Source organism: Chenopodium album, chromosome 13 (genome assembly GCF_948465745.1).
Source record: "Chenopodium album chromosome 13, dcCheAlbu1.1, whole genome shotgun sequence".
Lineage (NCBI taxonomy): Eukaryota > Viridiplantae > Streptophyta > Magnoliopsida > Caryophyllales > Amaranthaceae > Chenopodium > Chenopodium album.
In genome coordinates, this window is record NC_137846.1 from 4,154,421 (window position 1) to 4,168,279 (window position 13,859).

At 31.7% G+C, this 13,859-nt stretch overlaps 1 pseudogene across 1 annotated transcript; it reads right to left on the reverse strand.

The window, feature by feature from the left end:
* Positions 1 to 7,740: 7,740 nt before the first annotated feature.
* Positions 7,741 to 9,307, reverse strand: LOC145574311 (transcription factor bHLH149 pseudogene; annotated as a pseudogene). The gene is made up of 2 exons (XR_014098038.1): positions 9,127 to 9,307; positions 7,741 to 9,044 (listed from the first exon to the last, which is right to left on the reverse strand). The product of XR_014098038.1 is annotated as a transcription factor bHLH149 pseudogene (transcript).
* Between the last annotated feature and the right edge of the window lie 4,552 nt (positions 9,308 to 13,859).

Genomic DNA, 13,859 nt, shown 5'->3' on the forward strand with positions numbered 1-13,859 from the left:
ACAATATATATTATATTATATATGTAGCTTGCTAATTAGTCAACTAACATATCATTCTTAATTATCTAATTAACTTTATTGTTATAATGGTATATTGTACAACAAGTATGTATAGTATATTCAACCTCATCAAATATAAACTTATTTTTATTGATCAAAACTGATTCTTATTATAAGATAAAGAAAATAGAGCAGTATTATTTATTTATTTTTTTGAATAGCGGTATTATTCTCTTTATGACTACACTCAAGCACACAATTTTATGATTTCGATTATACTTGGTATAAGAATGATGAATTAAGAATGAGAAGGATCAAAAAAGAGCCAATGGAATTAGAGGTACAACTGAAAAAAGTGCAAGTGGAAGTGAAAGTGAAAGTGGAAGCAAAAGCCAAAAGATGTAACAAAAACTTCATGGCTAAAGTCAGAAAAAAAAAAGGGATAAAATTTAAGGGTAAGATCGAATAGAAGTATTTAAATGTGGTTTTATTAATTGACGAAAGCAACCATGGGTCAAAAAAAAAAAGAATTAAATAAAAAAAATAATTAAAAAAAAAAAAGGAGAGAGAGAAAATAGAAAAGAAAAGCACATGGTTGCATGTGCGCATATGGTTCTATCTGCACATGCTTTAAACTACACTGTCCAACTCCTCCATAACATCCTATTTTCCGTTTTCATCTCCCTCTGTAGAATTACGAACACTAATCTTTAGAATTATCTATTATGGGCATATTCTCATCGATTGAAATGAGCTGAATTGAACTGAAATGAACTCATTAGAGCTGAACTGAAGTGAATTGAAATGAATATTTTATGAGAGAAAGAAATTAGAAGTTGAACTGAACTGAACTAAAAATAATCTGATGAGAACAAGGCCTATGTAAATTTATGTATGCTCTTACATTAAAAAAAATAATAAAATAAAATCTCTAGGAGTATATAAAAGTTGTTGGTTTTTGCATAATTAAGCTAAATTTAATTAATTTTATAATACTAGATAGACTAAGGGTCTGTTCTATTTACTGAACACAACTGAATTGAAATGAACTAAACTGAACTAAAGTGAAATGAATTGTTTATGAGAGAAGGAAATTAGGAACTGAACTGAATTGATTGGAGCTAAAATGAACTGAACTGAAATTAAGCTGGACAAAACAAACCCTTAGTGGATTGTGTTGTGCATTTTCATACTTCTCCAAATAAAACGTGGCCAAAGCCCGACTCACGTCCCAACATTGACAATAGCTTGGTTGGCATGCCTTTTTTCATGTTATACTCATTATGGCACAATTCAACTTAATTATGTGTCAGTCAAAGTGTAATACTTATTAAAATACAAAGAAAATATTTTTTAGTCAAATCGCCTATCATCGTGTATTTTAAGATAAAGAGTACGAGTAGTATTTATGGTTTTACATCTTACAAGGTTAAACTTGCAATAGAAGTTGCAACACTAATTATAGAATTATTAGTGATAAAATCATATAATTAAGCTTATAATAGTGGTAGTGAAAATAGGTGAGTTGGCGACGACAGTTGGCAGTTGGGCCTAAGGTTGTCCAAAAACGTCGACTGACAAAATGGGCCATAATTGTAAGATACACACGTGTTGGCCCTTAACATAAGTGGCTGGAGTGAGTGACTGCTGCTTAGTGAAGTTAACCTTTGTTGAATCTTATATTGTCCGTTTTTCCCTGTATAATATAACTCATACAGAGGTACGTTGAACGTATGTGTTTCTGCAATAAAATCTAAAAGAAACAATAATATTTTAACTAATATTGAATGTACCAGAAAAAAAAAAAAATGCTAATCACTGCTCTTTGAGATTATATCTAATGTGTCATAATCAAATTTGGTGGTACATGTACAATACATGCAATTGCATTGTTGTATATAATACAGTTTTGTTTTTGAGCTGGGACAACATGAAGGTTTGGTGGGATAACAACATATATATAGCATTTACACCCCTACTCGTGGGGGTTGGATACTTGGATTGCGAAGTTACATGTGCTCATTTCATCATTTTCTAAATTCCCTATGTTGTAAGGAGTTTATACCACCAAGACATGTATATGTGTACTCGTTCATATTTTTTCGTAAGAAAGGTATCTTAATGTAAGTATGTAATTATTACGGGGTATTTCTTTGATAAGGTAAACATACATACTTTGTACTGTATTAAACACGATACAATTGTAAAAAAGGTAAAAATAAAGTTAAGCTAAAATAATTTGCAAAAACGTTGATAAAGATATGTCGGACATTATACTAAATTGTCATAGGCTACTCTTATAAAAGAAAATAGAATAAGAAAAAAAATGGATTATACTACATAAACTTGGTGAATAATTTTGTAATGACCAACATTACATAAAGTGACCTATGATTAGAGAGCATATTAGCACAATATACATGCAAATAACACGTTAGCTAATTTAATATTATTCAAATAATAGAGTAAAACATATGATCTATGCTTAAATTATGGACTAATTAATCATAAATGTCATGTCACCTAGCATCAGAATCATTGTGATGCCACAACTACTTGATTATGTTCTACAAGTGTCGTACGTAAATATCTTATTTTTATCCATTGAATTTGATATTAACTTGTGTCAATCAAACATATGGCCATGGTACGGTCTAACTATTACAAACAATATTATTATCTTAAAACTTTACATGAAGTAGTTTAAGAAGGATATAACTTAAAACTCAATATGTATATGTACTCGTATGTCAATAGGTTAAATCACACCAAATGACGTATAATTCACATGAATAGATATCGGCTGCAAATTAAAGGAGAAGTACATTAATTTTAATTTTTAATCCAAAAATATTACGAAGACTAATACAAATATAAAATATTACGAATTAGAATAGTACGGTGTATATATTTATTCGGAGCTAAGCTATTAAATTAGTTACGGAGGTGAAGTAAGTCATTAAATAGGACGGTAGTTAAATTAATTACGGTATCTAAAATAGAAAGAAAATCTTTATAGGGCCAAGGAAAAGAAAATAAGTGGTATCCAAAGTTGCCACCTTAAGTAGAAGCAAAAAAGGGGGGAAATGGAAAGGTGGAAGAAGCAAAAACAAGAGTACCATGTGATGAACTCCTCAAATGCGGCCACTACCTTTGAAAAATCACATGCAAATGCAAAGGAAAGGAAATGTGCGTGGCTCTTAGGGCTGCCCTCCCTTATAGCGGTCAGTGCCCCTTAAAACTTGTAGGCCCATTTTTGCACATGACATGGGGGCTATTTTTTTAGTTTCCATTGTGAGCTAGGACCCAATTACTATTTTGGCTTCATATCATTATGGGTAACTCTCATTTTCTTTTCCGTTTCATTTTAGTTTACACATTTTCATTTTAAACATATTAATTATTTAAAAGACAAAAGCTAACAAACGGTCCGGGGGCGTTGGATAATCTAGCTAAAATTAGAAGAATTAAATTAAAAATTAACTTTAATTACACCAATCGACTCAAGATTTTGTCATATTTTCCCAAATTAATACCACTTTAGGTAATATTTTAAATAATTATCCAACGTCCCGAAACTAGGCGTTCGTATAGATACGAGTAGTATTTATAAATATAAGTTTTTAAAAAATTTTCTTGTCAAAAAAAAAAAGTTTTTAAAAATTTTGATATTTGGAAAATAAATGGTGAGACAAATTGCATCTAACAAGACTCTGTATAATTATAATAAATTAGGTAAATTGAAACATGTTTAGCTAATAAAGAGACCAAAGTACTTATTTATCTAATTAGATTAATTTGACCCCACTTTCTTTGCCCTTTTATTTCGCGATTCGTACCTTTGAAATATCCCGCTCCTTGGCTCTTCTAAGGGTAAGGCTCTATTATATTGCTCTGTTTTATTTGCATGTTTTTGGGTCCGAGGCTGATTTAAAGCCGAAAATAGCGATGAGGATTAGGGATGTCAGTGGGGCGGGTCAAGTAGGAGACCCGCCCCATCCCCGCCCCAATGGGGCGGGGATGGGTCTTGGTTTGGCGGGTGGTGGGGCGGGGATGGGGATGAAAACGATACCCGCCATGGGTGATGGGGCGGGGGTGGATTTTAAGTTGTACCCACCCCATCCCCGCCCGCCCCACCCGCCCCATCCCCACCTCATACCCACATCTATATACTTTTATATTATTTTATAAAATAATTACGTGAAATAAATATTAATTATAATATTTTGTACTACACTTATATTATAAACAAAAATGTGTGTAATATTAAGAATTTTTTTTTTAATATTATAATCCGTATTAATTATGTAGGATTGTGTATTTAAGACACGGAAATTTGGTGGGTCTTAGGTGGGGATTAGGCGGGTATTTGGTGGGGATTAGGCGGGGATGGATATCCAAGTGGGGGGTGGGGCGGGGATGGTTTTGGAGTTGTACCCGCCGAGGTGGGGATGGGGATGAATATTAGACCCGCCGCGGGGATGGGGATGGGGATGGGGATAAAAATGTTAGGTGGGGATGGGGATGGGAAGGCCAACATCCGCCCCGCCCCGCCCCATTGACATCCCTAATGAGGATGAGTTGTGACTAGAGTCACTGAATTTTCATCTTTTGCTTTATTTATCATGCTTCTCTTTGTTCCCCTTGTAGTAGTAATTATGTACTCTTGTGTCTCGTCCGTCTGAAAATAGTAGTCCTACACTCATACTTATAACTTATTTGCTTCATATATAGCACCAACTCGAATATTTGGAAAGAATTGTTCCGATTAATCTTCCTGGAAATCTAAAGAGATGAAATAAATTCATTAGGATAATCAATCTCAACTCTCAAGGTATTAGCCTATTAGGTTAACTAACTCACTTTCACGATAATATTGCATTTGTTTTATGTAATTGTTAATTAATGTTTATAATGCATGTTTCAGGTTAGACAAACTTCTAATAGTTTATGACAAGACGTTAAATTAATTGTTTGAATAAGTAACAAATCTATTAAAATTCACAAGAAAATTAATGTCAAAGCTAGCTCTTAAGACTGTATATATCAAATTTGTTATATTCTAATTATTGTCGATAAAACATACGTTAGTCGTCTAATCTATACATCCATACATTTTAATGTCTACATTCAATGCCTTTATTTCTTTCCCACAAAAGAAGAAGCCAATAATAACATACAATTGGCATCTTCTCACACACACTACACTACACTCAAGCTATAAAACCTATATAAGGTGGAGATAATGCATACAAATCCAATGTAACTTTAGAAGAATACAACCCATCATAGTAAAGAAGTCATATCAAAATCCATTGTAGTTCAAGTATATGGATAGAAATGAAAATAGACCCCCAATGAGAGGAAATATCGTAGAGAATTATTACAGTGTTCTTTTTGCATATGCAGTAGCAATAAAATGCAAGCCTTAATAAATGATAAAAATACACTCGGATCTTATTGTTATTACCACCATATGAATACATGTGGATTATCTTTGAAGCACATGGGTTGCTATCATAACTTGCATGTGATGTTGTGACTACTAGTCACAACCTAGTGGCTCTACTAGTGTAAGTGTATCTCATTTGCTAAAATTGTTACACTCGTATACTTTTTCCGTTGACACGTTTATTTAGTCACGTTTGTTAATGTACCTATTCAATCATTAATATCTTTAATTATCGATAAGTAAAAATTTAACGTGACGAATCTATCAAGATCCTACATGACTATATTTTACATTACGTATAAAGCACAAAACAGGGTCAAAGGAAGGTGTGTGAATAGTACTAAAGTCAAAACATATCAATTAAAAAAAACGGAGGTAGTATATCATCTTTCTTCTCTTTTATTTCTACTATACGCCCATAAATTTTAACTGAAAGATGCTAAAGTGTATTTTTTTTAAAAGGTCATTTCTTTGCTTTTTTTATCTACATACCAAAAGCCTAAGCAAAGTAGCCGCACTTGGTCTACTTGTAGTTGTACTCTTGTATATGTATGTGATCATATACTATATATGTTTTGCATACTAAAAGACTAGTAGATTGATGATGATTTAGCTTAGTGGCATGGCACATTATTGGTAATATCTAAATAGCTAATGTAGGTGCTTTTCTCACTAAGATGAATGTAAGATTGCCATATCTCTAATTTCTCAAACTAATGACAAACTCTCACCCATATGAGAAATAATGTCACGACATTATATCAGGTGAAAAAAAATGAAAACCAAATTATACTAGATCAGAATTATTTAAATCAGCTCAGATCAGGTGAATAAAATAGTCTTATTTTGATTGTTGCGCTCACATAGGCTCATTGTCACGACTCACGAGTGTTACTGATCATGTAATACTACCTCCGTTTTATATTATTTACAACGATTTGATATAAAGTAGAGAGGAGAAATGTCTAATCATTGCAAATAATATGAAACGGAAGTAGTATCTGTTTTTTGAAACACAAGTACTACTCGTAGTAGCAACTAGCATGGGGGGAAGAAATTCTTTGCAGTAAAACCTTCAGAACCCTTTTTTGCAGTAAATTTTAGGACATATGAAATGTTGGTAAAAAGGAAAAAGCAATGGGACCGAAAGCAAGGGATGAATTAAACGAAGAAGAGAGTAAGGTAAGTTAAGAAGAAGACGGTGATCGGCGTGGAGGAGAGGGGGCCTATATAAATATAAAGGCAGTTCAAAGTAAGAGTAGGAACTTTTATAGCAAATTGACAGTAACTTATATTTGGGTCACTTCTCGGGAAAAGGACAAACCATTTGCCTTGTTCGCCCCACATGCTTCCTATTTTTCATTCTCCTTGTTTGCATCATCCCGGTGGGACATTTTTCATGCACCACCATACACCCACCTTAATTAGATTACAATTATTCGTCAAAAAAAATTACAGTAGATTAGAAATTAATCACTATTTTCTAGCTTATTATAAGCTTGTTTTTTGTTGTGACCCGGCCATCATATTTTGTCTATCTAAATAATGGGTTTATTTGCATGCACATGAATTGAGTCAAATAAGATGGGAACATGTCTAATTGACCAAGAAGAGTATTTTCAATTTTACTATTCGAAAAGATTATTGCAATAATAATACATTGAAATAAAATGTTAATAATTTTCTCAATTTCATAAATGAAGTTGCTCACGGATCACTATCCCTTCAAGCTTATTTTTTTATGTATTGAATGGAGAATGAAGTAAAGAAAAAAACACGAACGAGTATGATCTGATTGCATTGGAGTTCAAGCTAAGCGGCTAATTTGACTGTACCAGGCCAGATTATATGTATAGTAGGACATTTTGTTCAATCTAAAGTCAATCGACACCAATCGAACAACTCATAGGCACTTCTTGTCGTAACAATCCAAAATACTATTTGATCAATTCACAAATAGAATTGAAGTAGGATCAACACAATTGATCTACAATATAAGATTATATTTCTAAAGCATATAAGATATTAAAATGCAAGATAAGTGATACGACTGATTCAACACTTTTACAAAACCCGGTACACTTGTATGGTAACAACCTTGATGTGTAAGCACCACAAGAAAATTAACTAGTAAATGAATAATAGAATGGAACATAAAGAAAAAGGAGAAAAACACACCAAACATCATGATGGTATAAGCAAAAACATTAATTTATTGGAATAGAACAACATAAACCAATAATGGTGCAATCATACAAAACAACTAGATTAATCAACAACCCCAAATGTTTAAACACCCAATGATACAAATTTTTATTTAAACTTTGGAGGGGTATTTGACCTTTTACAAATAAAAGAGGACCAAAAACCCAAGAACATGGTTGGATGGAGTCCCAATTAATCAATAATATGCCCCTATAAAAAGGGAACTCAACCGCCCTCCAGCACTTCAGTACAAAGATCCATTATTAGGTGCCATGTTCCCATTTAATGACTACTACTACTACTATTCTAATTTATTTTTCTTGTGAATGTCTGTCCAATAAATCATTTTTTCCAAATATTAATCCCCTAAAAATAAAGGCATTAATAATGAAATTTTCACATGGGTTTGAGCTAAAAGAAGAAAAATTAAAAAAGGAACTAAACTAATAGCCCCAAAATTAAAAAATAAAAAAAAATTAAAGGCAGTTGTATACAATAAAATACATTCAATTAAATATCCAAAAAAAAAAAAAAAAAAAAGGAAAAAAAGAACAATAAACCAAAAAAATTAAAAATTAAATAATTAAAAAAAAGAGGGTTTGCTAAGCCGTGACTCGAGTCAACTACTAGATGAATCAATTTCCATTGAACCGGAACTCGAACCGGCATTTGAACCGGCTAGAATTTCCGCAAGAGCAGCCATAGTTCTCACTTGCATTTGTAAAGCAGCAATATAATCCGTAGCTTCTTCTAGAAGATTCGGGAAAGATAATTTCCGGCAACCGGGAACTAACCGGCCAAGAACCTTGACACGCTTCTCAAGAGGCGGTAATTTCTGCTGTTGTTCGTTCTCCCCTAACAACCAGCTACTCCCGGTAACTGGTGGCAGAGGCAACTTTGAACGAACTTTAGCCTTTTTATGGCTCTTAAGCCGAAGCTTACGCCGATTTGTCAAAATGGCTCGGCTCCAACGAGTACGACCTTTGGCGGCTATGGCTAAGGCTTTATCGGCGGCTTCACGGACGGCTCGGCTGCCGGAAACCGGCGCCGGAGTAGGATTACGGCGGCGAACGTGTCGGAGAGCTTCGACGAGTTTTGATGAGTAAGTTCGTTGTTCTGCTTCTGATCTCCATCGTATTTGATTTTGATTGTTGTTGTTTTGGTTTGATTGATTTTGATTCACGGTGTCTATTCTTCGACGCTTTTTCCTCTTTGATTCTCGTGATGTATCTTCTGTGTGTTGTTCGTAATTCGAAATCATCGACGCCATTAACAACAATCTGGAAAATCACTCAATTGTTATTGATTTTTTTAACCTGATTTATCAACGTTTTCTGGAATCGATTGAAGGAGAGGAGATATTGTGGATGGAAATGAAATGAAATTCCTGCGAAAAATTAAAAGTATGAAGAGATTAGATTCAGTTGAACACCGAATAATCTTATGTTCGTAATTTCGCAGAAAAATACCTAATTGAAAAATTGATCAGGAATATTGCATAGAAATTGATGATTATTCTGAGGAAAATGTCAGTTGAAAATCTGAGAATAGGATGAAAACGAGGAGATTGAAGAAGATAATAGGTTAGAGAAAGTGAGGTGAGAGAGTGAAGAAGGAGAAGAGAGTATAAAAGAGAAAGGAAGGAAGTAATGAATGAGGAAATGGAGTAAAAGAAAGGAGGGGAGTTTTAAATAGTCCGTAGAAGAGGAGAGAGACACTCACGCGGCGTTTGTAAGTTCACATTTAATGTCTCCTCTCTTATGTTTCCCCCGTTTTTGTGCGCCGAGGTTATCATTTTTTATTTTTTCATTTTTGGATCGATGAGGATCAAGGATTCAAGGTCTCTACTCGTTTTTTTTTTTTTTTTTTGCAAATGGGTTATAAGGACAATACAAACGAAGTATGGAAAGAGTAGAAAACAGACAACTATACTTGTAATCATGGTAAAATCTAAATTGCATAGATGTTTTTATTTTTGTGATGTTATTTTTGTTTGCTACACGACAAGTTAAATAACCTTCGCAAAGGTAATGTTATCCTAAGATGCTAGACACTATATCTTCTCATGAACTGAGTAAATAATAAAGTAAATTTTATTGAAATTGATTCCATAACATTGTTCATAAAGGTTAATTATATGCCCTTCTTGTAGCATTAAGGTTAATTATATGCCCTTCTTGTAACATTGTTCATAAATGTTCATAAAGTAAATTTTATTGTGTACAATTATATGCCCTTCTTGTAGCATTAAGGTAATTGTATGATTTGTATCTCTTTCTAGATTTTGGTTATTTAATTAGGTAAATATTAATTATATTGTTATTCAATTATGTTTAGCCAAAATTGAGTTGTATACTTGTATCTTGTGGTGGAGGGCAATATTACATGATAGATTATTTAGAATTTGATTTACTTCTGACATCTCATTGTTAATTTGTACCGTGTATTTTATTCCAACGTTATAATTGCTCCATAAAATCAAACACAAAAACATATGATCTAGACTGAATTATCTTAATGATATTGCACATCTTATTCGATAGATAGGACTACGCGTTTATGCGACGCGATACTAATTGTCAGATACGAAATCTCGATCATTAGCGGTCATGTAAGAAAAAAATGACAATTAGCTAGGCAACCATAAACGCACTAATTACATTCAAATCGATTAGTTGATTATCACATGATGATGTATAAAATGTTGAGAAGACACTTATCAGATAGACATAATGTCTAAAACAAATCAAGTCTTAACCTTCCATTAACTTTAAATTAGCCAATGAATATGGAGCCTACCAATAATCCTCTATTAAGTCATTCATGATGAAATGCTTAATCCAATCACATTTGAACTTTACTTAAAAAGATAGAAAAAAACGAGTGGAAGTGCAGTTAGGTCAACCTAAGCCATCTCTTGGTGTAAGGTTACTATCTAATCTTATTATATAATTAGGATTAATGCATAGGTTTATCGTTTTATGAGTTTTACATGACCATTATGTGTGCTAACCTAGAAGATCCATATCTTAGTCTTCACATCATATCAACCAGTAGTTGAATTGATTCAACAGTAGTTTAATTTGTTTGATCTTTTCAGCATCCTTAAATTAGGAATATTGTGCCATATTTTATACTTTAGTCAAACTTAGCTTATCTTATGAACCTTGTAATTTTAAGTGCTTATTGAATTTATATACTTCCTCCAGTTTTTTTTAATTGCAACAATTTCCTAAAATAGAATTGTCATAATAGTTGCAACACACTATCAAAGCAAGATTTTCATGGTGAAAATTGTACTTTATCTTTATTTACGTAAATACATGACCCACTTGATTATGCTCATAACAACCTTTTAACCCCATTTTAAGTGTATTATACCATGTGAGGTCCACTTTCTTAAATATCGTGATAAAATGTGTATTGCAAATATAAAGAAACGGAGAAAGTATGAATTAAAAATAATAATCTACGTATTACTCTGCAATAAAAACTCGAGTATGAAAATGAAGAATTACTTAACACAAATTTGACATTAATCTATTTTTAGTGCAACTGCCCCCAAAATTGGTAGTCCAGCTTTGACTTTTTTTGTTGCTTATTAAAAATAGGAATAATAACAAACAAAAATGAATCGGATTAAAAATTAATCAAATGGTCAAATTTTAATATCAACTTCAAAGTTGCAACTTCTACACATGCGCATAAAATCATAAATAATAATCTCTAGCAAGTGAGGGACCATATATACTACGCGTAGATGCCGAACTTAATCCCAAATTCTCATCACAATTTCTGAAATTTAACCAAGGAAAATACATGAAATTGGGAAATTATGAGCCATAAAAAAAGAAAGGAAATTAATAATATATTTAACATTAATTGCACTCTATTTCTCAACATGTATATTTCTATCAATACTCTTCCATGCATGCGTCTCTATTCTTGCTTGGTTTGTGGCTATAATAATATCCAACGTAATACGCTAATTATCATTTTCAAGTTGAAAATATTAATATTATTATATTATCATATTTGAAAGGAAGGAAAATGTTTATTTCCTTATCGTTTCGTGATATGGCATTTTGTTTGGGAAAATTTTCAAATTAAAATTTGTGTAGATTGCATTTTATATAATTATTATATATCATGCAAATATGCACAAATGTTAGTTGATAAAAGATTTATAATTGGTGAATAAATATTACGAGTATTACATATATATTGCAATAAAATATAACTTAAATGATTTTTAACAAGCTAAAGTTTCATTTTATTATGTAAAATCCTTCAATTTTTGTAGGAGTACCTTAACATTTTATCTTACAGGTAAACGATGAACCTATATCTTGCATGATTTATATATATGGAAGTGAAGCATTAAGCCAAGTTTTGAAGGAAAATGGAAATTTTTAAGCTTTAAACACTATTGGAATCAAGATGGTTTAATTCATTGTTTAACAAATTAGTAACCAATAAATTATATTTCCAAAAAAAAAAGTACAAGTATTATTTGATAATATACACAACTAATTTTATATGTATACATACATATAATTATTATTATTACCACTCCGTATTATTATTATCCAATAAATTTGATTTCGACAAAAAAAAAAAAAAAACTCCTTGTATTACATGGTATGTGTATCCTTGTATATATGTGTATCATGATTTAAGTATGAAAAAGTGAAAAAGAAAAGGACAGTTATTAATTACAATGGACAAATAAAAAGACATGTCTTTGGATACAAACAAGCAAGGGCAATAGATCAAAGTGTATATGTCTTCCACTAATTGGGTTAAGGAAGTAGCCAATGTAAGGTAGGGTTTAATAAACCTTTTGGTTTTATTCTCGGCAATCATTAGTGGGTTGATGCTGTTAACTATTAGCATCAATTTAAGCAAAAGTAATTAACAACCTAACATACTCTTTCATTTCCTTCCTTTCTTCCTTCCCGATTCACATTTGGTGCTTTTAATAAACTCGTCCTCTTTAACAGATTAATAGTCGTGTTAATAGTACAACTTAATTGAATGAATTCAAACAGAATTATGTAATTGTTATCCGCGAAATAATGAAATACAAAAATTGAATATCCTTTTTATGAATCTTTGTACAACTATTAGTGATGGGGTATTGGGGTGTGGTCGTGTGGATAGAGATAATCCACATTTCATTCTATTCTTTTTCACATTCTGCCCATTCATTTTCTGTAAGGAAAGAAATAAAAACACCTTTATTTTTGGACCTGTTTTGACATATTTGGTGCACCACTCTGTAAACAATTTTTTTTTTTTTTTTTTAGGAAAACTCTGTAAACAATTTAAACATATGCATTGTAACATTATTATTACACTATGAAAACAAAGTCATTAAAAAAAAGAAAAAAAAAAAAGGAAAATGAAATGCATCTGAACCTGGGAAGAAAAAAGGCATTCAAAAAACATGCAAGCACATGCATTGCAGGAAGGCCCAGTAGCCTAGCACTACACATTGTGGTTGGTGGTGGTAAACAAAATTTGATAAAATAAAATTCCAAATAAAAAAAAAAAATAGAGAAAAAAAAAAAAGAAAAAGAAAAAGAAAGAAAGGAATGAAAGGGGAAGAAAAAGCAGCAGGCTTTGATTATAGGCACCCCACAAAATTCTCTTCTAAAAGTTTTATGGATCAGCTACAGTTCAGCAGTTTAACCACTTGTTTTTCCAAATTTCAGTTGGTTCATGTGATTTTAATTTTTTAGTTGTAGTATATATTTACTATTTAGTGCTTGTTTTTTGTTTTCTTATAACGTAATGTATAATTTTGTCGTTCCGTTCTGAACTAATTTAGATCACATTTAATTTTGATGGTTTAATGGTCAAAATTTGTATGAGTAGATGAGTAATAAGCTTTAACTATTGTTCATTATTGAAAGAAAGAAATGAAAGTAAACACATGTGTAAAAACTTAATTACCCAAGATATTCATAATAACTAATAATATGAATTAAAGAAATCACATCGGTGTATCAAATAGTCTTATGTCGATTTAGAGGTAACTGTAATTGTAGATGACGTATGACGATCTATCCATGCCTAACTTCTCAATTCTTTGATAAAAGAAAATTTTCATAATATTTCCTTAAATGTTGATATATTTGTCCACATGGTCATCATTGAAGCAAATGTCTCCTGTGAGTAATTTTGTAATTATTGAAGT